This window comes from Podarcis cretensis, assembly GCF_951804945.1.
Source record: "Podarcis cretensis genome assembly, chromosome: 9".
Taxonomy (NCBI): Eukaryota; Metazoa; Chordata; class Lepidosauria; order Squamata; family Lacertidae; genus Podarcis; species Podarcis cretensis.
This window is the reverse complement of record NC_137178.1, coordinates 10151161-10175702: the sequence shown is the minus strand read 5'-3', so window position 1 is coordinate 10175702 and position 24542 is coordinate 10151161. Positions and strand designations below refer to the sequence as shown.

At 44.8% G+C, this 24542-nt stretch overlaps 1 protein-coding gene across 2 annotated transcripts in view; it reads left to right on the top strand.

The window, feature by feature from the left end:
* The window catches only part of SLC4A4 (solute carrier family 4 member 4), a 194443-nt gene that overhangs the window by 18739 nt on the left and 151162 nt on the right, over window positions 1-24542 (top strand). The gene's annotated exons all lie outside the window — the stretch shown is intronic.

Below are 24542 nucleotides of genomic sequence, written 5' to 3'. Positions count from 1 at the left end.
TTTTGTAACGAGACAGAATCTGTTTCCAGAAGTCAATTTTGTGTGTGCATGACCTGAACAAATACATAGAACTGTGTGCTTGATCTGTGCCAATATACAACCTTTACTCTACTGTTTACCTCTTGTCCATCTGATGGAAATTGCAACTGGTTTTTGTGTGTGCTGCATGAGCAGAAATGGATGGACGTTCTTGCAGTTTTCTACATCCTTGCATATAATCCTGAAGCAGGTCCGTCCATCCTAGCCCCAAGGGAGTTCAGGGTCCTCTCCATAGTGCAGTCAGAAATGAAGCTAAAATACTCTGAAGGCAGCTCGCTTCGTTGATTATAATCTCTGGGATTTCCTGGCCTCAGCATTCTGATGTGAGCAGAAACTTTCTGATCAAGGTTAACGGCTTTTATCATATCTGGCTATCAGGCTAATGTTGGCTCAGTGCAGTTGAACCTTACACCTAATTCCAGGTACCTTGGTCTGGCCTTGGTCTCAGAAGTTGATAGCTAGAGGGGAGGATCCATGGGTGGTGTTCAACTACTCAGAGTAGTCCCATTGAAATAAATTAACATGACTTGGTTAGGTTGATTAATTTAAATAGGTTTGCTCTGAGTAAAACCTAGCTGATTTGCACCCCATGTTATACTTTGTACATAGTATGTGTGCACATTTCATCATCAGGCCCCACTGAAAATGAATGGGGAGCAGCACAATGACATACACAGCGCGTAGGCTTATAGGTTGGCTGTTTCAGTATCATCACTACCATATCATAGATGCTATTCAGTTTCACATATTTTAAAATAGCCCAATTCCCAACATTCTGGGCAATATCTTTTTCTGGCCTGGCCAGGTGCTTGGAAGGAAGTGAGGGGACACCTCACTTCTTTGCCCCACCCCAAACTCATCTGCCCTGTCTGTGACAACCCCACACATAAACACAGGGTCCTTGGGTTGAGGACTATGCCAGGGGTGGGGAACCTCTGACCCTCCAGATGTTGCTGGACTACAGCTTCCATAATCCTTGACCTTTGGTCATGATGGGGAGTTAGGAGTCCAACATCTGGAAGGCCACAGATTCCCCACCCTATGCACACAGGGTGCAGTCAAATGGTACAGTGATGATGAATGAGCAGTGTTAGAAAATCAGAAATATGACCTAGGGGCCAAATGAACGCTATTTGGGACTTAGGTGTTGTGTGCCTTTTTGGAAACTTGAGTGGCTTCACCCCAAATACCGTTGCTTTGAACGAACTCTTATACAAGCCCAACAGAATTCAGTGGGACATTCAAACCAGGGCTACTCTTTAGAGCCTATTGTGGATACTGAAAGTTCAGCCTTGTAACAGCTAGAATTTGCGAAGCTTGCTTCTGATAATGTGCAGAGCGCACTTTGATCACTACCTAGTAACCCCTTGCTCCAGTATGGGATTACAAGTAGTACAGTCATACCTTGGGTTACAAACGCTTCAGGTTGTGTGTTTTTGGGTTGCGCACCGTGCCGAACCCGGAAGTACTGGAACGGGTTACTTCCAGGTTTCAGTGCTCACACATGCGCGCCAAATTGCGACCCGCGCGTGTGCAGATGCGCCGCTGCAGGTTGTGAATGTGCCTCCTGCATGGATCACATTCGCAACCCGAGCGTCCACTGTACTCTCAAATGACAGGGTTTGTTAGTCTCCTGGAAACGCCAAATTCTATTGTGCTTTTAGAAATTATTTATTGCTGAACTTTGCATATGACATTTGTAGAGTAAACAGGCTGCCTTTTGCATGGAATATCCTGCGTTATATAGCAGCAATAAATCTGTTGCCATATTGATGATGCTTGTGAGACAAATAATGGTTGAAAACAACGAGACAGAATGGAAAAATGGGTATATTGTATGTGATAGGATATTTAATGTAACGCTATTTGGTATATAGTAATTCTGGTGGAAATTTATGGAACTGCATTAAAATGGATGGGATCGAAAGAGGCAAAATCTGCAGGATTCACAAATCAATGTTGTGATTGAATTAAGGTCATGGGAACATGAATGTGTTTCGGTGTTTGATGTACTGTGAGTAAAGTGACACAAGTCTGTGAATATTTCGGCTTTCTGTGGGCTGTTCATTTGGAATCGCTGAAAACTACTTTTGAGTTTGTACTTTTGCTTCAGGTGATGTTCAGAAGGCCTGGTGAAAGACAAAAGACAAAAACTGCATTGAGGTTTTCTTAAAATCGAGCGGCATATAAATTTAATGAAACAAACAAAAGCTGAAACCCGTAACTTTACAAGATAAAGGAGTAAAACTCACCAAAGTAAATTGAGTTTATTTCTAAAATAGGAATGCTTTGGAATTGTTATTATTTATTAAATTCGTATACCACCCTTCACCCGTAGATCTCTGGGCAATTCACAACATAGGAATGAGCTTCAACTCTTCAAACCACGCTATATTGTTTGCTGGATAAAACTGAGGGCAGTGCCAAGGTTTGTAAGGTTGCATCTCAGTCTGGCAGAGTCAAAGTTTTGCATGTGTGTTTTGCCTGCAGGTTCAGACACGGACAACTTCAGCTGAAGAGGCACCTTTGACCCTTTCTTGAGACTTTGGCTTTTCCTTTCTTGAGACTCTGGAAAGCCACTGCCAGACAGAGTAGGTAATACTGGTCTAGGTGGACAGATAGGAACATCATAAGAGCCTGCTGGATCAGACCAATGGCCCATCTAGTCCAGCATCTTGTTCTCACAGTGGCCAAAAGATGACTGTGGGAAAGTGCGTTCTCTCTGCCAAGGAAAGCTGGATTTCACAACTTGTATTAGTCATACACATTTGCATACAATTCTTTAGTTTGCATAGTTCGCAATAAATGGGATTGGCTTTTTGATATTTCAATTATGAAAGGATACATTTTAATCTTTTATAGGGTTGTTTTATTGTGCCAGTTAACCGTGTCATTTAACTACAGATGTTTTTATCTTAATGCTTGTGTCATTGGGTTTTTGTTTACTTGTAAAGCACTTAGCATTTGGGCTTTTGTAAGTCACTTTGAGTTCATTTTTTAAAATAAAAATAAGAATAAAAAGAGTGACTCATTAAAAATGTGTAAGTTAATAATGATAACAACAATAATTTAGTGACAGGTAGGTAGCCGTGTTGGTCTGCCGTAGTCGGAGGAAAAAAAAATTCCTTCCAGTAGTGCTACTGGAAGGAATTTTTAAATTTTGTTTCAACAATAATCTGCTTCTGCTAATCATAGTGAGGGACAAGGAGATATGGAGATAATAGAATTTCCTCTTCTTGGTGTCTGAAAGTTGTTCTGAGCATCATTCTGGAGAGTTATCAGACATTTCCCCACAGATTTTCAAACATTCATCAACCATAAAGATAATAAACTTGCTTAAAAGTTTGAATTCTACATTTGGTGCCAAATTTGATGGCTTTTCCTTACTTGCTTGAAAATGCAGAATTGAAACAATTTGGTTTTAATTTTAGAAGGTGAAATTTTCGAAGGTGTGAAAACTTTGCTTTAACTTGTGAAATACAAGCCTGGATTAAACTGAGAGCTGTTTTCTTCTGACCATGCTTGGTTGAGGCTGATGGGTGAGTTGAAGTCCAAAACATCTGGAGGTCACCAAGTTGTAGAAGGACCCATTCTGTATGAGCCCAGAAGCAATTAACAGAAAGATGCAGTAGATCTGTCTGCATCTTTTTCCTTTCTGCCTTTCAGCTTGAAATCCTGACTGTATTTCAATTAACCCCGCAGCTCAGGGTCTCCTGAGGGCAGCTTTATTTATATTGTCTCTACTACATTGCGGCTATATTTATTTATATAGTGTCTCAGGATCTGCTTCAGGTGCATTGCAGAATGGTTAAAAACAGTTCAGGTTAAGAGTACCTGTGTTTCCAGGTAAGAGGAGAGGTTTTGTGCCGTAGGCGGTTGCTCATAGTTTCTCTGCCTCAAGTGAAGTTGCATTCTGGAGTTATAATTTTGTCATCCTAAATAGCCCCCTACTGCCTCTCCCACTAACTTCCCATGACTGGTATATTTAAAGAACGTTTATCACTAGTTCTTATCTTTTAAAGCAATATTTCCTGGTGGCCTGCTGCTGTTATGCATCTTCATTTGAAAGCATGCTGCGTCACGCAATGTGTGCTCATGAAATGCCTACCAATTTTCTTTGTCTCTTGAAAGAAGCAGCAGATCATTACAGGTAGTAGCAATTGGAAGAATGGACCTTCTCTGCAAGTTGGGGGTGAGGAATGGCAGACTGTGTCGTCAAGAAGAAGAAGAAGAGTTTGGATTTGATAACCCGCTTTATCACCACCCTAAGGAGTCTCAGAGTGGCTAACATTCTCCTTTCCCTTCCTCCCCCACAACAAACACTCTGTGGGGTGACTGGGGCTGAGAGATTTCACCGAAGTGTGACTAGTCCAAGGTCACCCAGCAGCTGCATGTGCAGGAGCGGAGACGCGAACCCGGTTCCCCAGATTACGAGTCTACCGCTCTTAACCACTACATCACACTGGCTCTCAAGGCTCCACAGTGGGGTTTTTTTTTTGGGGGGGGGGTAAAGATGCCTTTGGTAGAACTGTAGTCTCTTAATGTGCACCAATTTCCCCATAAATTTCCAGCTCATAACGCCTTAATGGCACATGCCTATTGGATCTGCGAGAGCAAGAAGAGGCTGTCGCAAATAGCTCTTCTGTTTACTGTGCTGCTGTAGAATCTCTGAAAGCAATCTTGTAGTTCTGTCCTTGCTTGGCTGCTTAGGCTGAGATAAAAATTGCCTGCGGGTGATGGATGGGGAAGTTCAGTGGTAGTACATCTGCTTTGCAGGCAGGTTCAGCAATGGGGAAGAAGATTCCTGCTTGAGATCCTGAGGAACCACTGCCTGTCGGTGTATATGCAGTCTGGAGAAAGATGGAACAGTGGGTCTGATTCACATGGTCTCTACTGTTGCTGCACATGAGCATAGGCCAGGGATAGGCAAACTAAGGCCCCAGGGGCCGGATCCGGCCCAATTGCCTTCTAAATCTGGCCCGCAGACGGTCCAGGAATCAGCATGTTTTTACATGAGTAGAATGTGTCCTTTATTTAAAATGCACCTCTGGATTATTTGCGGGGCCTGCCTTGTGTTTTTACATGAGTAGAATGTGTGCTTTTATTTAAAATACATCTCTGGGTTATTTGTGGGGCATAGGAATTTGTTCTTCTTCTCCCCCCACAAAAAAATATAGTCTGGCCCCCCACAAGGTCTGAGGGACAGTGGACCGGCCCCCTGCTGAAAAAGTTTGCTGACCCCTGGCATAGGCTGTTGCTCTCTGCTATGTCTTCATGAGGGTTATCAATGGCTGCCACCCATGCTGGCTACTTTCTGCTAGAGGAGGTTGCCAGGAACTGCAGAAGGGGCACGTGCTCTTATTGTCGGGTCCTGTTTATGGGTTTCCCACAGGCATCTAGTTGGCTGGTGTGAGAACAGGATAGATGCTCCATTGGCCTGATCCAGTAGGCTCTCCTTATATTCTTACATCTCCTGGGAAAGTGCAATGAGTTACGGTAGCTTGTGATATCATTTTTCCCTTGTAAGAACCCTGGGAAATCTATGGCCCTCTCATCATTCCTGACCATTGGTCCATGTTGGAGAATCACATGTTTTCCACCTGAGGGGGGCAGAGAGAGACAAAGCGGAGGTGTGCTGAAAGACTGTTAGTAGCCATAGTGCGGGATGTGGGTGGTGCTGTGGGTTAAACTACAGAGCCTAGGGCTTGCCAATCAGAAGGTCAGCGGTTCGAATCCCCACAACGGGGTGAGCTCCTGTTGCTCGGTCCCAGCTCCTGCCAACCTAGCAGTTCGAAAGCACACCAAAAAGTTCAAATAGATAAATAGGTACTGCTCCGGCGGGAAGGTAAACGGCGTTTTCGTGCGCTGCTCAGATTTGCCAGAAGCAGCTTAGTCATGCTGACCACATGACCCGGAAGCTGTCTGCGAACAAACGCTTGCTCCCTCAGCCAGTAAAGCGAGATGAGCGCTGCAACCCCAGAGTCGTCCGCGACTGGACCTAATGGTCAGGGGTCCCTTTACCTTTACCTTTAGCCATAGTGCTTTGCTGTGTTCTACAGGCAAGGCCGGTTTGACCGTGAGGCAGATCGAAGCAACCGCCTCAGGTGGTGGAATCCTGTGGGGCAGAGCCTGTGACAGTGACTTCTGGCGAGATAATTGCTGTTCAGGATCTTGCCAGAAGCTGCCATGGCACAACCATGGTAAGCATGGGGGGGCGTCACCTTCCTGTCACACCCCCTGAGGCGAAATGGGATAGGCCGCCCCTGTCCCCAGGTGAGGAAGTGCTCATCAGGATTGCTGCCTCATGATTGGTCTCTTTGCCCTCTGGCCTTGGCAGGCAGAAGCTGGGTGGGATGTTGGAAATGGAAAGCCATTAACCTCACAATTATTTTGAAGGATGCTTTGAAAACATCAGTCCTGACCTTCAGCTGATGCTGCATGTGGATGTTTAATTTTACCCAGGAGGGGGAAAAATTGGCTTTGACACCTTTCTGGAGTTTGAGTCCAAATCCTGCCTCTATAAACAGTGCCAGAAGTTTAATTTTAGTCCTTGCAGTGCAGGAGGGGATATGCTCTCTTGTCTTTTTGGCTGGGAAATGGCTTTCTTTAATTACATTATTAGCTGAGAGAGAGAAGCAGACTATTTCTGGTTTAATACAGGTTGAGAATGAACAGAAAGGTGGAGGGACACTGATAACATAGGTCCTTCCTTCTCTGGTCATTGGTATGGATGTACAACCTGACACTGTGTCTCAAGGCACTGCGATTATCTGCAAGGGATTCCCACACAGTGCGGTTGATGTTGCCAGCCTTCCCTCCACATTTGCAGACATCTGCAAATGGTTTGCCAATGGGATTGGTGCCTGAAGCCAGCTCCCCATAGAATACATCCTTGGGGATCCTGCCATCTTCCATTCTGGCCAGCGTAGACGTCACTCAGACAAGACTTGAAACTTGACTAAAAACAGTGGTACCTTGGTACTTGAATGGCTTGGCTCCTGAACAAATTGGCTCCCGAACGCTGCAAACCTAGAAGTAAGTGTTCCGGTTTGCAAACATTTTTCAGAAGCTGAACATCCAACTTGGCTTCTGCTTGAGTGCAAGAAGCTCCTGCAGCCAATCAGAAGCTGGTTTTGGGAGTCTAATGGACTCCTGGAATGGATTAAGTTTGAGAACCAAGGTACTACTGTAGCCCCAAATGCTGCAACCATACCTTGCAGAGGGTGGGTGGAATTCCCCGCACACAGAAAACTAGCAACTCATGCAGAAGGCTAAGCAACTCATGCAGAAGGCTGTCATTTTGACACCTAGTTTTCTATGGGGAGGGCATGTTATGAATGGAAGGAACATTCAGTAATGTTAGCCCCCATCTGAAGTCAGAGCATTGCGTCCCTGACACAACCTCACTTACAACCTCAGTGAAAGCTAGTCGTTAGTCTAAAGGTTCTGTTGAGTTGATTTAGAAACCTTGAATTCTCGATCTAGTATAATCTGGCTTTGGGCCTAGTGCACTCATTCCGTCTGCTAGAGCCATAAAAAACACACCAAGATAATGGGTGTAGATAACCAGGGCTTAGTATTATTAGCTTCCTGTTACCTTTAAGAAGGCATAAATTCTGAATAGGAATTGGATGTAAAGGAGCTTATTTTTAATAGGTTTCTCTCCAGAACATGTTTGCTCAGCTAAGAGGTGGAATGGCTCAATGATAGCACAGTCAATCCCATGGAAAATATCAAGGCGGTGTATGTAATTGGAGGCTGATTTATTACACTGCCATATTTGGTGTGCAAAGTCTGTTGTAATTGTTAGGCCATTTGTCTTTGCAATAAAGCCTGGAGGTGGCATCTTTTTTTTTGCAGATGGGAAGTTGATGCTGAGAGATAGATGACTTGGCCCAGGGTCACCCTCTGAGCTTACGGCTGAGAAACCAGGTTCTCTGATTCACCAACAGATGTTGGTACCGTAACTCAGGAGAGCTCAGTAAGAATTTTAGGCAGTCCTGCGCATACTCCACAACAGAGATAAAGATAACACTCTGTGCCAGGCTAACCTGGATGCTGTGCCAGATGGGTTTGCACAATTTTTATTGTTCTCCCGTTACTCATGGGAAATGGCACAAAGTGAAAGTCCTGCCCATAGCAAATCCTGCTTGGTTCCCACTGCTGCCCTTCCTGTCTTTTGAAATCTCGCAAGTTATTTCCCACACCTACCCTTTCTAACAGTTGAGGACTAGAAACTTAGGTTTTTTAAAAACAAAACAAAGCAAAGTGACAGCTGATTCCAAGGTTACTCAATTCCATGTTGCATTTGAAGGAGCGTCTCCACCCCCATCGTTCTGCCTGGACACTGAGGTCCAGCGCCGAGGGCCTTCTGGTGGTTCCCTCACTACAAGAAGCCAAGTTACAGGGAAGTAGGCAGAGGGCCTTCTTGGTAGTGGCACCCACTCTGTGGAATGCCCTCCCATCAGATGTCAAAGAGAAAAACAACTACCAAACTTTTAGAAGACATCTGAAGGCAGCCCTGTTTAGGGAAGCTTTTAATGTTTTATAGGTTATTGTATTTTAGTGTTTTGTTGGAAGCCGCCCAGAGTGGCTGGGGAAACCGAGCCAGATGGGTGGGGTATAAATAAATTATTATTATTATTATTATTATTATTATTATTATTATTAGAAGTGCTGCTGTGGATTATTAAGTCAAATTCTGATTTACGGCCCTCCCCTCTATTTCCTTCCTACCCAATTTCATTTCACAGCTGTTGTTTTTGGAGAGTCACCGTATGTTCTTGTGGGTCTGTCCTTGAACAACCCAGTCAGTTGTCCCAGGTCTGGCTGCAGGTGTGAGGAGGCCCTTGCCAAAATGTCCTTATGTGGGCCTGCTTCTCCATGGGTTAAGGTTCCTTTGGTGGGCAAGACGTGACTTTGAGCCACCATGTAGAGGTGGACCGTGGCTCAGTGGTATTGCTCCTGCCTTGCAAACAGAAGTTCCCGGGTTCAAGTCCCAGCGTCTCCAGTTAGGGCTCCCTGTAAGTGTGGAGAGCCTCTGCTGGTCAGTGCAAGCAATACTGAGCTAGGTTCCCCTCTGCTTCCTGTCCCTGATGCAGCATTGTGCAAAATTAAAATGGTGATTCCCAAGGTACTTGGTACCATGGTTTGAAAACCCGGGCTTGCTGGGCAGGTGCTTTGAAGTTCCACGGCAGGCACCTGTGTAGCAGTAGGCCCTGCTGGGGCTCAGCACACCTGGCAGCTACTCCAGGATGCTGCATGATGACACTGGGCTGAATAGACAACAACTTCATAAGAACAGCTCTATGGATGTGGTTTAGTATGGAGTGTCAGAGAATGTACTCAAGGCTATGTAAAATGGCAGCAGACTTCAGTTAGAAAGGTCCTTGCTAGAATCTGGGTTGTTGTTGTTGTTGTTGTTGTTGTTGTTGTTGTTATTATTATTTATTTTTTAGTATTCCTGTTTTAATTCACAGATGTTTGCTGCATTCCTAGTTTGCAGCCAGCATTCAGGATTAACTCTCATAACATTGACAAGAAAGACAGAATATGTGAGGCAACACTTACTTTTGCACCAAATAATACTGTTCAGGTTTTTAATTTTTTCCTGTGGAGAGATTAGTCCGTATCATGGCTGTTGTTAACATCTTTTAGTTACTGCTAATATCATAATAATAATATCATATGGGCAATTCCATTTGCATGATCTGGCTGTTTTTGTGTAGAATATATCTGTGGTCTGAAAGTGAAGACACGGGCTTGCTGGCAGTTACAATCACTTGCAACAATTTGTTTGGGAAACATTGTTACAGTAGTTTTTACTTATGTTGCATTTAACATTGGGATGAAATGAATTAGTTTGCAAAATGTTTGCATTCTCAGATCAGTAAATACAGTGCTGATTTGTTTTGTTTTGTTACAGGTTAGTTCTGTTTTTCCTGTTTGCCTTCTATGCTGTTAACTGCTTAAAAGAATATTGTGTAATACAGAACTGAATTTGAGGAAGAGGGGGACACTCTGACCATGCTTTCGAAACTAGTATTACTGCCACTCAGAAGTTCACCAAAGCAGAAGGACATAAACACCGGGGTTAATTATATTACTACATCTCCATGTCCCACACATTGCCGATCGAAAGGTCGGCGGTTCGAATCCCTGCGGCGGGGTGCGCTCCCACTGCTCGGTCCCAGCGCCTGCCAACCTAGCAGTTCGAAAGCACCTCCGGGTGCAAGTAGATAAATAGGGACCGCTTACCAGCGGGAAGGTAAACGGCGTTTCCGTGTGCGGCTCTGGCTCAAGCTCTGGCTCTGGCCAGAGCAGCGATGTCATGCTGGCCACGTGACCCGGAAGTGTCTCCGGACAGCGCTGGCCCCTGGCCTCTTAAGTGAGATGGGCGCACAACCCCAGAGTCTGTCAAGACTGGCCCGTACGGGCAGGGGTACCTTTACCTTTACCTTACTGCATGGCTATCTGAGATGGCTATGGAAATATGTTGAGGATAGAGTTTGCAAAAGCAAGCAAGCAAACAAAAAACCCAATTCTAGCAAGCCTATCTACATGCATGAGCAATGTAATGAGGGGTTCTTGAACTCACACAAGATTGTGGCTCTCCTTCCGTGGACTGAAAAGTGGCGTTGCAATTCTCTAGCTTATAGGCAGGAACTGGGTCATCTTGCATGAGCTTGCTTGTTCCCACATTACATTTATTATGACAGTAGACCTTGTGAGCAGTTAACTTGTGAGTGTGCGAATCTGCCTTTGTCTCCTTGGCTCTGACTTGACAGTTGTCCGAATTTGCTGTAAATAAGAGTTACTGCCATGGTATAAGTATCATTAAAGGTAAAGGTAAAGGGACCCCTGACCATTAGGTCCAGTTGTGGCCGACTCTGGGGTTGCTGCACTCATCTCACTTTATTGGCCGAGGGAGCCGGCGCACAGCTTCCGGGTCATGTGGCCAGCATGACTAAGCCGCTTCTGGCGAACTAGAGCAGTGCACGGAAACGCCGTTTACCTTCCTGCCGGAGTGGTACCTATTTATCTACTTGCACTTTGACGTGCTTTCATTTTTTTTTTTTAAATAATTTTTATTACATTTTCCACAAAAAGAACAAAAAAAGCATATTTTCACAAACATTACAAAAGAAAAATTTTCACAAGCATTATACAAAAAAGAAAAGAAAACAACATAGACAAAAAATAAGACGAAAAAAAGAAAAAAGAAAAAGGAAAACGTGCTTTCAAACTGCTAGGTTGGCAGGAGCAGGGACCGAGCAGCAGGAGCTCACCCCGTCGTGGGGATTCAAATCGCCGACCTTCTGATCGGCAAGTCCTAGGCTCTGTGGTTTAACCCACAGTGCCACCCGCATCCCATAAACATCATTACATGTTTTAAATCGCTGCACATCACACCTGCTGTGTTACTGCTCTTAAACGTTAGTCCTTTTCCGATCTTAAACCGAAAATATGAGTCCTGCTGTGGAGGAACCCATATAAACACATCAACAAGGGCTTAAAATAGACCTTTGCCAACATTAACATTCTGTAGTCTTAAAAGCCTTTTAAAACTGTTGGGAGGAAGAGGGGACTGGGTTTGCCGCTGAGAAAGTGGGCCTCTCTTTTCGCTTACAAGCATAAATGTGAATTCTGCCATCAGGGCAAGTTTTTGAGGGCGATGAGAGTTAGAGAAGCATTGCTCAGGATCTCTACAGCTGTGGTTTCTTTACAGCAACTCTGCCAAAGCATCTTTAAAACTTTGTTGCCAAGGGATACTTGGCTTTAACTTGGGAAGGACTGCAGCTTAATGGAAGAAGCATTTGTCTCACATGCTCCAATCCCCGAAATCTCCAGGTAGGGTTTGGAGAGAATCACGCCTGACATCCTGGGGAGCCACTGCCAGTGTAGACCAGAGGTAACCAATATGGAGACCTCCAGATGCTCTCAGACTACAACTCCCATCATCCCTGTCTCGTTGGCCATGCACTGATGGGATCTGGAGTCAAACAAGATCTGGGGAGTACATGCTGGAGATATCATTAGTATATCCAGCTTCTTTTTGGACTACAATTCTCGTTATCCCTGCCCACCAGTCCTTCTAGCTAGAGTTGATGATGGGAGTTGCAGTCCAAAAACAGCTGGAGACCCAGTTTTGGGAAACACTGGTATAGGCAATAGTGAATCAACCAGACCAATGATCTGAGTCTGTGTGAGGCATCTTTCCACATTCCTGCTTTACACCTTGATTTCCATGTGGGGAGAGAGAGAGAGCGCAGAATGTCGGCCTTGTCTGTCATTCTTGTCCCCTGTTTCCCTTAACTTGGGGAGAAAGCTTAAAAATAAACCAGGGAGGCCCTGCATTTGTCTAGATGTGTGTGAGGCCCTTCCTCCAGCCCCGGAAGGTTAAAAGAACCAAATAGCCTTAAACCTTTCTCTGGTTTCTAGGCAAAATTTTGGGGTAAAACCTGAATCTCGGAGCCCACCTTGACTTAAAATCAAGGGCAAAAGAAGGCTGTTGTTGTTTAGTCGTTTAGTCGTGTCCGACTCTTCATGACCCCATGGACCAGAGTACGCCAGGCACTCCTGTCTTCCACTGCCTCCCGCAGTTTGGTCAAACTCATGTTGGTATCTTCGAGAACACTGTCCAACCATCTCGTCCTCTGTTGTCCCTTTCTCCTTGTGCCCTCCATCTTTCCCAACATCAGGGTCTTTTCCAGGGAATCTTTTGTTCTCATGAGATGGCCAAAGTATTGGAGCCTCAGCTTCAGGAAGGCTGAGTGGGCCCCATATCGGAAATGTTTTTTTTTTTTTTAAATTATGAAAAAGGTTCATCTGGGCCTGACAGCCCTGTGGAGACCCAGAATGGGGGTGCAAGGAAGAGAGATGGCAATCTTAAGTCTTCCATTGAAGGCACATAATTGTTGGGGTTTTTTTGTTCTTGATCCCCTGTATTCCACAAACAGAACTACCAGTCTCAGCAGCTGTAGGGTTACTGGGTTGTGTGACTCCCCCCAAGGGCTAGGGAGAGTCGTGAAAAAGAGAGAAGAGTGGTTTTGATTGGCTGCATTTGGCCTGCAAACCTGAGATCACTCACACCTTAGTGTAGACATTATGGCGCTAGGTGCAGCTTTTTCCATTTTCTACATTAAACTTATTTCCACTCAAAGAACTGTAATACATGAAGCGGTCTCAAATACAATTGGCTGTGTTTGCATGCAATGTTAAGCCCAGGCGTTCTGGCTTATTAGGAACAAGCAGCATGCTGGTGCTCAGTACCTAATGGTGCCCACATCACTCTTCCTCCGAGCACTAGGTGAGTTCACATTACTGCATTAGAGCACAGTTAATTTGCTGGGAGTGTTTTTTTTTTGTGTGTGGTTCATTTCACAGCTCTTCACATCAGCACAGCTTCATCAGTGTCAGATTCGTTGCTGTTTGGTAACAAACCAGGGGGCACTGACAGGGCAGGGATGTCTTCACCCTATGCAAAGATGTTCCCACTTTGGCTGGGGATGAAATAGGAACAACTTAATCGGCATGAAGCTGGTTTGAGAAACAAGCCGTCAAACAACAAGGTGTATAGGATACATACGTATTTCGGATAGCGTTGCGTGAACACTAAATAAACACCCAGTACAGTGGTGCCTCACAAGACGAAAAGAATCCGTTCCGCGAGTCTCTTCGTCTTGCGGTTTTTTCGTCTTGCGAAGCAAGCCCATTAGCGGCTTAGCGGATTAGCGCTATTAGCGGCTTAGGAGCTTAGTGGATCAGCTGATAAGCGGCTTAGTGGATCAGCTGTTAAGCGGCTTAGCGGCTTAGCGGATCAGCTGATAAGCGGCTTAGCGTATCAGCTGATAAGCGGCTTAGCGGCTTAGCGGATCAGTTGATAAGCGGCTTAGCGGCTTAGAAAAAGGGGGGGAAAGGGGAAAAAAACCCGCAGGAACTTGCAAGACATTTTCGTCTTGCGAAGCAAGCCCATAGGAAATTCGTTTTGCGAAGCACCTCCAAAACGGAAAACCCTTTCGTCTAGCGGGTTTTCTGTCTTGCGAGGCATTCGTCTTGCGGGGCACCACTGTAAATAGGAGTGTGGGTGTAAACACAGCCTAAGAAACCTTGGCTTCCCATTAATGAACCTGGGATCGTGGTTTGTTGCTCCCCAGCAAGCCACAAACTCTAGTCAGCCTGAAGCCATGGTTTGTTAGGGAGCAAGAATCCATGCTCCTTGGCTTGCAGCTAATGGCTTCCTGGTTTGCTTATCTTGTTTGTGGCAGGAGAGGATTAATGTGGGAGAGGCGAAGCAGCATTCATTCCTAAATAAATTTATGAAAAGCCAGAAGGTCTAGTTTATTGTTGCACGCAAGCACAGCCGATACCTTTCAGTTTGGAACACCCTGTGTTGAAAACGTGAGCTTTTGATTCACAAGCTGGATATTAAGGTGGCAAGAGTTGCAGGAATCAGAAGCAGGTGTTGCTGGCCCTGTTCTTTTTACTGTTGGGTCCTAAAGTGTGGAAGTTTCATTTTATTAGCGGAGAAAACAAGACCTAGATGATGACCAGATGCAGTTATTATGAACTACACCTGCTTCTTGGCTAGTAATTTTGGAGTTTACTTAACCGCAGACCTTGTTAAAAGTGTATTTATCACCACTATAGCCTTGTTTGTTTTTTGTGGTCACTATCCTACCATAGTGGTGTAGAAACATGTGATTTAATGTCTAGATTTCTACCCTTGCTTCTCTCTACGGATATATAATGTCATCACAGCGGGAGGATACTGGGCATATGATCGGGCATAAAGGAGCTGCTTTGTGACTGTGATGTGTAAGGGAAATGGTTCGCTTGCAAACAGTCAGCTTTCCTCTGTTCATTGTTGATCTCTTTCTTGTTCATTGTTATCTTTCTTGCACCAGTTTCCCCCTCCCCTTTCCTAGCACTCCCTGCAGTTTTAAGACGGTTTGCTAGATTTCCCCGTGCCCTATGAATTATATTTCGAGTCCGCATTTTCTTTTCTTTTTTATACATTTTTATTGATTTTTTAACATATCAGTTCCAACAGTCATACAACATATCTTCTCATCTTATACAATATTTTAGACTTCCGTCAACACCTCTGATGATTTTCTGTTCTTTAACACTTATTCTGCATTTCTTAATTTCTATCTTGCATTTAATTGTCCTTAACTAATAATTATTTTCATAGTCTTTCTTGTAATATTTCAGATAATCCACCTTACAAAACTTCTTGCAGTCCTACTAGTGTGATCTGTTCATCACAATTACTTTTCAAATAGTTCATATATTTACTCCAGTCCTCTAAGAATCTCTGTTCCTGCAGGTTTCGAATCCTTCCTGTTAATTTATCTAATTCTGCATAGTCCATCAACTTTGTCCTCCATTCTTCTTTCATCGGTAATTCTTCTTGCTTCCATTTTTGTGCCAATAATATTCTTGAGCCCACATTTTCATAGGAACCCAAGCAAAGTGAGTGGCAGTGATAAGGAAAACATTTGGACTTGAATGTCCAGGCACCAACTTGCATACTGGCCTGGGACAAGGAAGTGTTATCTAATGAATGGATAGAAATTGATTTGGAGAGGGGCAGCCCAGCTGGCGACTGCTGTGGTTTTTAATTGGGGGAAAAAATATTAAAATAAAGTTACCTAATGGAAGACAAAGGAAACTGAAAAACAAATCTGGATATAAGGTTGCAAGGGATATGATTATTTGATGTTTCTGTAGTGTTTTTCCTGGGTGCTCAAAGCACTTCAGCACATTATCTCAGCAATTCTTACAATGATATCCCAGGTTACTAGCGTGGATTTCTAGTGGGAAAGTGCTGGGGGGCAGAGTGGGAGGGTATTCCCTGAACTGAGAAAGTTCAAGGTGAACATGAGACTTGGAGCATGGACTTCCTAGCTCATGAAGTCTCTTCATCACTTTTGATGCCTTCCTTGCCTGTTCACAAAGATTGGCTGTTGTATAGCTTGCCCCATTTATAACGATTTGGGCCTTAACACACCCTGGCTTTTGAAAAATCCGCTTTGCTTTGCTGCTCCTTTTCTGGTTGGGTCATTCTAGTAATATGATTCTAATTCATAGCGTGACTATGGCAGTGTGGTTTGAGGCCCCACCCCACCCACTCAAAGAAGGCTACTGTAAGCAGGATTGCCATTTCGTAGCTCAGCTGATCTCATGGCCAAAGCACCGAACATCTTTCCCAGCAGCTGACTTGTTCATGTTTCAAGGATGATGCCTTGCAAGGGAGTCCTTCTGGAATGATAAACTCCGGAAGGCTAGTTCTAAGAGAGAAAGGGATGTCAGAACTGTGAATATTTTGCCTTTATTGGGAGAAAGCGAGATTACAGTCCAGCAGATTTCCCAAGGACGCCAATCCATCAACATGTTCCTTGCAGAAACTCAGGCTACGTACACAGAGAGGCTTCGAATGCAGTGAGGTAGTTCCTTCCCCTCTGTCACATTTTTAGATTGCTGTATACACCAGGGAAGGGACGTGGGTGGCGCTGTGGGTTAAACCACGGAGCCTAGGGCTTGCTGATCAGAAGGTCAGCGGTTTGAATCCCTGTGACGGGGTGAGCTCCCGTTGTTCAGTCCCAGCTCCTGCCCACCTAGCAGTTTGAAAGCACGTCAAGTGCAAGTAGATAAATAGGTACCACTCCGGTGGGAAGGTAAACGGCGTTTCTGTGTGCTGCTCTGGTTCACCAGAAGCGGCTTAGTCATGCTGGCCACATGACCCGGAAGCTGTACGCCGGCTGCCTCGGTTGATAAAGCGAGATGAGCGCCACAACCCCAGAGTTGTCTGCGACTAGACCTAATGGTCAGGGGTCCCTTTACCTTTACACACCAGGGAGCAAGTGGGGATGTTTTTACCCGATGCACATTGCCTGATTTGTTTCCGAATGCCTGCAACTCCCCGCACTGTCGGTGGAGCACGTGCGGTGGCTATCTGTCCTGTACATATCTCAGCTTAACCATGGCTTATGTTTTCAAATTGGATGGAAGCTGGTTTGAGGGGAGAACGCATCAAACGACAGCATTTCTCAAGAAACTACAGGATAGGTATGGGATAGCTCAGCTAGGGTATGAGGCTTTTAACCTCAGGGTTGTGGGATGGAGCCCCATGTTGGGCAAGGAGATCCCTGCTTTGCATGGGGTTGGAATAGATGACCCCCCCCCGGGGTCCATCCCAACTCTACACGTGGATTATGTCATGCGTACTTTGCTTCAGACACCAGCAGTGGGAGAACACTGGAGCTGAAGCAAATGATAATGGGTACACAGCCTCATTTAAAATGAATGGGAGCCGAGGAAGTGCTTAATAATGGCCTCCAGTTTAGCAAGGAAATTGTATGCTGGTGTCTGCTACTCTGTGCTAAGCACTGTTGTGAAAAAAAATCTGCCCTTTTCCCCTTATGGGGTATCCAAGAGCCCATATAGAGTCCTGACATAGCTTCCCTATTGGTAGGAGAAAATAACAGAGGCCAACCAGAAAATGTTGAGAAGCAAAGCAGCTAGCAAGCCTGATCTTTATTGATCTGTTGCAGCAGGGTCCTCACTCACCACACGCAGGAGGGAGGATGAACCCAGAACCAAGGTATGCCTGCCCTTATATAGACATTTAAAATTCCTGCCCTGGAGCCCAAGACCACCCCTCCATACATGATACATACATCACAGAAAGGATGTAACCTAAGACCACCCCCCAGATACATCATACCTACATCACAGAAAAGGCGGTCTAAAACAGAAATTTGAATGTTTTTTTCTCCTGTCATTGTTTATCTCCTGTCTGGCAGGTTACTTGATTGGATACCCTGCTTACTTGATTGGATTGCCTGGGGAGTCTGGCCAGTCTTTTGTAATGATAAATACTTACCGTATTTTTCGCACCATAGGACGCACTTTTTCCCCTCCAAAAATGAAGGGGAAATGTGTGTGCGTCCTATGGTGCGAATGCAGGCTTTCGCTGAAGCCTGGAGAGTGAGAGGGGTCGGTGCGCACCGACCCCTCACGATCTCCAGGCTTCGCACACCTCTCCGCAAGCAGCGGGAGCCCAGTGCTGGGCTCCCGATGCTTGCGGAGAGTTGCCAGCATGCCGAAGCCTGCGCGCGCTGAGCTCAGCGCGCCCAGGCTTCACGGACCTCTCCGCAAGCAGCGGGAGCGCTCCCACGGCTTGCAGAGAGCTGCCTGTGTGTAAACATTTTCAGATATTTGAATATGTACATAGGGCCTGATGAAGTATTTTGTGACACATCCTGGTTTGCGCGGGAGGGTGTGTTTTTTTTTGGAATGATTTATTCAAACTTTCTCAATGATTAATTCAAACTTCCTGCTTATATTGAGAAACTCCTTTCAACGGGGAAGTTACATGAGTCATTGACTGACTTGGGGCCATCAACTGATTTAAAGAATTTCTAGGTGACTTATCAGTCAAAAGGAACTTGGTACATGTAGGTTGCACAATGCCAAACCCTTGCTATTCAAGTTACCAGGAATCTCAGGTGGGCAAAGTGCTGCTGCGCTCGTGCAGGCTTCTCGCGGGCATCTGGTTGGCCACTGTGGGAACAGGATGTGGGACTAGATGGGCCACTGTATGTAAAGGATATTTGCAACATGTTTTGTTGCAGCTGGGGCAGATGAAGGCATCCGGTTGTGCTGCTGCAGATGCACCATGGCGTTTCTTGTCTCTGGGCTCTTACTTGCGGTCATCTCTACTCTGGTCACTGCTATGGACACAGGACCTGACTGCCTGTCTCTGGGCACTGTCTACAAGGGATTCCCACATGGCGGGGTTGATGTTGACAGCATTCACACCACGACGCTTGCAGACATCTTTGTAATGCAGAATTGGTCTGCCAATAGACTTGATGCCCGAAGCCAGCTCTCTATAGAGCATGTCTTTTAATGTGTGTGTGTGTGTGTGTGTGTGTGTGTGTGTACACAGTGGTACCTCAGTTTACAGATGCTTCAGGTTACAGACTCCGTTAACCCAGAAATAGTACCTCAGGTTAAGAACTTTGCTTCAGGATGAGAACAGAAATTGTGCAGCGGCAGCAGCGGGAGGCCCCATTAGCTAAAGTGGTACCTCAGGTTAAGAACAGTTTCAGGTTAGGAACGGACCTCCAGAACGTATTAAGTTCTTAACCCGAGGTACCACTGTATATATATTCTGTTAAAAGACACCGGAAGAGCATCTCACACAAGCGTGTCCATAAGGTGGTAAGCAAACCAATTAAATTTTGCCCTTTGCCATCCTGATATGTAAAGATTTAGTTGAGTGAATCACTGGAGTGAAGCTTTCAGTTGTAGTAAATACTTTGCTATTCCTGCTAAGGTTTGGCGAAGAGCTCTAATTTTGGCACTCCGTGAACTGAATTGAACTGCAGACATGCTGAAATCTATTTGGAAGTCTCTTTCAGAGCCCCATACGAGGTCTACATTTCCTTTCGGCAACTTGGAGGAAAAGTACGCCAAGGATGGGGAAATGCCACCTGGTTAGATGAAAGTTTGTACAAAGAGTGTGCAAGGACTCCTAGCTAAACGTATACATGAGGAAAATGTTCCCAGAGCACAGAGTGTTTGAAAATCATATGTTCAAGCACAGGATGAGTGAGCCAATATTTTCCCGAATGGAAGTGAGTTAAACTACATTGTATAGTTAGTAAACCAGACCTCTACCTCCGTTTCAATAGCAAACTGCTGCCGTGGAAGTTCAGGTACTAGGTAGGCGAAACATACTTTGAAATTTGTGTGCAGAAATATTTGTGTGTGTGTGCTTTTTCCAGCTGGATCATGCTTAACTGTCCTGGTGGTACTTATTTGTGTAGCCAGAAGATCTAATTTCACAACTGGGAGGGGCCAAGGCCGGTTTCATTCTGTGTAATTCTAACATTATGCTCCTGTGTTGACCAACAGGCTCAAGCTATTAATGGAGTCGCTGTTGTCTCTCTCCCGCCCCACTGCTGCCTGCCTGCCTCACTCCCCTCCCCTGACTTTGCATGCTCTCGTAGCCTGTTCTGACTTCACCGACTGCAAAGGGAGTGGTATTTCAACTGGGCTCTTTTATTGGACGTACTGAACGCTACCCATATAGGTTCCTCAGCTGACTGATGTTCCTTCAGTGCGTTTGGCATCAACTTTTGCTACATTTTCCCTGCAGGTTTCGAAAGCAACCTTGAAATGACAGCAGTCAAAATTTCCGCTCCCTCTCCCAGCAAATTGGAATTTCTGTGCAGAGATTCCTAGGACTGTGGCAGAGGTCTGAACTTTGGTTCTGACACAAAAACAACTGTAAATATCTTGCGTACGAAGCATTTACAAGGAGGTATATACTGAGGGCTTGTGCAATTTCTTTCTTCCTTTTTTTTTAAAAAGAGAGATACCAAGAACAGATGGAAGAGCTTCTGAAGGAATTAGGTAGCTTTAAGAGAAGCATAAATGAACATGCTTGAGAGTGTGGAACCATAATAAAAAAGGACACTAAATGAGGATATCGAAGAGGATTTTTAAAAATAAAAACATAGCAGAAACGTTTTGAATTATCCATAACCCTCACTTTAATTTGTATGTCATTTTAGAAAATCTTGATTTTAGACCCAAGGAAAGCCCATAAGTAGAATTAGATTTTCTTGTTATTGGAAATACATTTGCCATATATTGACATTTGTGATAGCTCCAATGTTATGTCAATATCTGCTATTCAAGGTACAACACTAAGTGGGCTTACCTGGGAGTAAGTCCCATTGACCTCAACTGGACTTACTTCTGAGTAGACATACATAAGATTGCACTCGGGTTCTTCCTTTTTTTAAAATCAACTGTTACAAGAACAGGTTGATCTAACAGATTAAATGTTCACTTTTTTTTTAGTTGTTATGAATGTTTTAAATAAAAATATATAAAGTATTCCCAGCGAGCAAATTTTCAGACTACTCGCTTTCTGTATTTAAAACTAATAGCAGTGCATTTCTCACTAAGTATGAAATACACTTTTCTGAAAGCCTTTGACATCTTGACATCTTCAAGACTGAACTAGAGCTGTAATTTTTTACCTGGCTGCCATCCATCTGTCTCAGGAGACAATGGAAGGGTTGTGCCTTCAGGGGTGAAGTCAAACCGTTGGGGAGTCAAAGGGCCCTGCTGTAAGAAATGTGTATTTTCAATGTGGACTTAAAAAGATTATGAAGAGCTCTGTTCACACAAAAGACCCACCAACCTGGACAACCAGATGCTTATGGAAGACCCACTGGTAGGATAAAAAGGTAAAGGTACCCCTGCCCGTACGGGCCAGTCTTGACAGACTCTGGGGTTGTGCGCCCATCTCACTTAAGAGGCCAGGGGCCAGCGCTGTCCGGAGACCCTTAACAACAGATCACTTTCTAGACTTATATGAAGAGTTCTGCCAGTATAGCTTCACTGGATGCATTATTATTATTATTATTTATTATTTTATTTTGAACCTGTTCCTTCTTCAGGCAGAAAAAAGAAAAGTGTTTCTCATTGGCTGTCAGCGAATAATTGTCCATTTAAACTTAGCACAAGAAGGCCTTTCCTCTGTTGCACAGTTGATTTGCATTAAAAAGCATTTAAAAATATATAAACCTGTAGGCTGTGATGAGACTCTGTAGCCGAAAGGTGGCAGTACCCCATCTGTTTAGCTTCTTTTACTCCTTTGGAGAGAAGCAGCTTAATTTCTGCTCGCATCTGGCTTGGACACACTGATTAACAATTCAAATCCTTCACACTATGAGGGGGAAATTCACGATTGCCTGTTTGCGTGTTTGTCAACCCACAAATTTCAAGCACGTATTTTTAGGACCTCCAAAGTTACTTTTATTAAAAGAGTGCATTAAAGCAGTGTTTCCCAACCTTGGGCCTCCAGCTGTTTTTGGACTACAACTCCCATCATCCCTAGCTAGCAAGACCAGTGGTCAGGGATGATGGGAATTGTAGTTCAAAAACAGCTGGAGGCCCAAGGTTGGGAAACACTGCATTAAAGTGCCTTTTAGGGCAGTTGCCCTCACGAGGTGGCATACGAAGAAATTTCACGATAAGCGATTGTGGACAATATTAAGGTCCCATCAATCCACACTGCAGCCCTGAAAACGAGCACAACAGTGAATAAAAAGCGGATTGAAATAATAATAATAAAAAGTCATAACAACTAGTAGAAAGTGGATCAAAATAGTGGGCTCCTGTGCAACTGCTCTCTCCCTCCTTCCCCAGAATGTTTGGCCTCAAAATCCTTCATGGTTTTTAAGCAGGCAACCTTTTGCTATCCAGACAACATAAATAGATTTTGTGCAGTAATCAAGGGAGCAATACATGTGCTGAAGATTTCTGTACAGACCAGAAATTCCTCACCATCTGTTCCAGCTGTTGTTCAGCTGAATTTATAGCAAGCGACTACTTTGCTGCTTCAAAAGTATTGCATGCGATGCAGATGCAAAGATGGTGGACAGGCCAGAACAACCATTTGGTGTGTGCAACCAGAGACACATACATGACATGGAACAATTTCATGAACATGGTGAACTCTAGGGGAACTTGTGTGCGTGCATAGCTTTGAATGGGGAATGGGTGCTGGGTGTTCAGCTGGCAAATGTTAGCTTGTGGAGGATGCAACATCTTTTTATCATCACACTGGTTCACAGAGTAGCTTGCTGCCTGCCTGCTGATAAAGTTGGAGGGTTTCGCCAAAAGAATACAGGTTTTTGCATGCTGTATGTAACTGTGCACTTGAGTGCGCAGATGCTATTTTTCTGCAAAGATGCGGGGATGTACTTAACTCACAAGGCAATACTGGAAACAGTGTTACCAGACATGGCTAATCTCCACATTTGACTGTTGCATTAAAGTGTGCTGGTGTGTATATATAAAGGTAAAGGTAAAGGGACCCTTGACCATTAGGTCCAGTCGTGGCCGACTCTGGGGTTGCGGCACTCATCTTGCTTTACTGGCTGAGGGAGCCGGCGTACAGCTTCCGGGTCATGTGGCCAGCATGACTAAGCCATTTCTGGCAAACCAGAGCAGCGCACGGAATCGCTGTTTACCTTCCCGATGGAGTGGTACCTATTTATCTACTTGCACTTTGACGGGCTTTCGAACTGCTAGGTTGGCAGGAGCTGGGACCGAGCAACGGGAGCTCACCCTGTTGTGGGGATTCAAACTGCCAACCTTCTGATCGGCAGATCCTAGGCTCTGTGGTTTAACTCACAGTGCCACCCGCGTCCCTATACAAAACTTAGTAGATTGTAAATAACCACATATTTTTAGTAACACTTATATACCTATACACTAGATAAGCATATATTAAATTGTAGTTGTTTGCCTTTACAGTCATACCTTTACAAATGCTTCAGGTTGCATTTTTTCGGATAATGGACCCGCCAAAACCCGGGTCTGGGTTTCGTCAGTCACACATGTGCAGAAGCGCCAAATTGCAAACCGCATGTGTGCAGACGTGGCACTGCGAGTTGCGAAAGCTGCAGGTTGCGAACTTGCCTCCTGTATGGATCATGTTCGCAACCCGAGTGTCCACTGTATAGTGATATATTATAACTTTCCGTTTCATTTCCTTTTCGTGCACTTTTCATTTTCGCTTTATTCTGTGCAATTTTCAATAACCTTTTTAAAGCAATACACCGAAATCTCCCCCCTCCCTTCCTTGGTGCAAAATCTAGAAAATGTTTATTAGGGCTTATACAAACACCAATATATTGGTATTATATTGTATTAGCGAGCAATTTTAACCATGTTCCCCACAAACCTGGCAGTGTTTTGTGGCGGTCTGCCCTGCCACATACGGTAGGTGGGACAGAAAATGACCGGGGATGGGGGGGGGCAGGCAGATCTCTGCTTCATCCTGTAGCTGCCATTGTAATCAGGCCCAGATTGGGTCTGATCCCGTCACGTCATGGCAATGGGGCCAGCTTTCAATCCAATGGATTCTGAGCTGCCTCATCCCTGTTCTGGGGAAGCTCCATTTTTGGGGGGTGTGTGTGTGTTTGCTCCTCACCAGTGGCACTGCCACTTGTCCACAGATTCAGTGTGTGGAGGGAGACACTCCCATCCAGTCGATCATCAACTCCCACCCAGCTCAACGACGGTTCATTTATTATTATGTATTGTATTGTATTGTATTGTATCCCACCCTTTACCCATCCAAGCAGCTCAACAGGTGGTGTCCCCCTATCCATTTAATCCCTCAACAACCTTGTGAGGTAGGCTGGGCTGAGAGGCAATGACCTGCCCAAAGGTCACCTGGCGGCCGAGTGGGGGATTTGAACTCAAGTCCTAGTCTGACACTTTAACCATCACCCCACACTGGCCATCTCTGGGTTGCTCTGCCCAACTGCTAGCCTAACATCAATTAAATTCACCACCACCAACAATTTATTTATTTATTTATTTGTATCCCACACATCTGAATGGGTTGCCCCAGCCACTCTGGGCTGCTTCCAAACATAGTACAGTGGTACCTCGGGTTA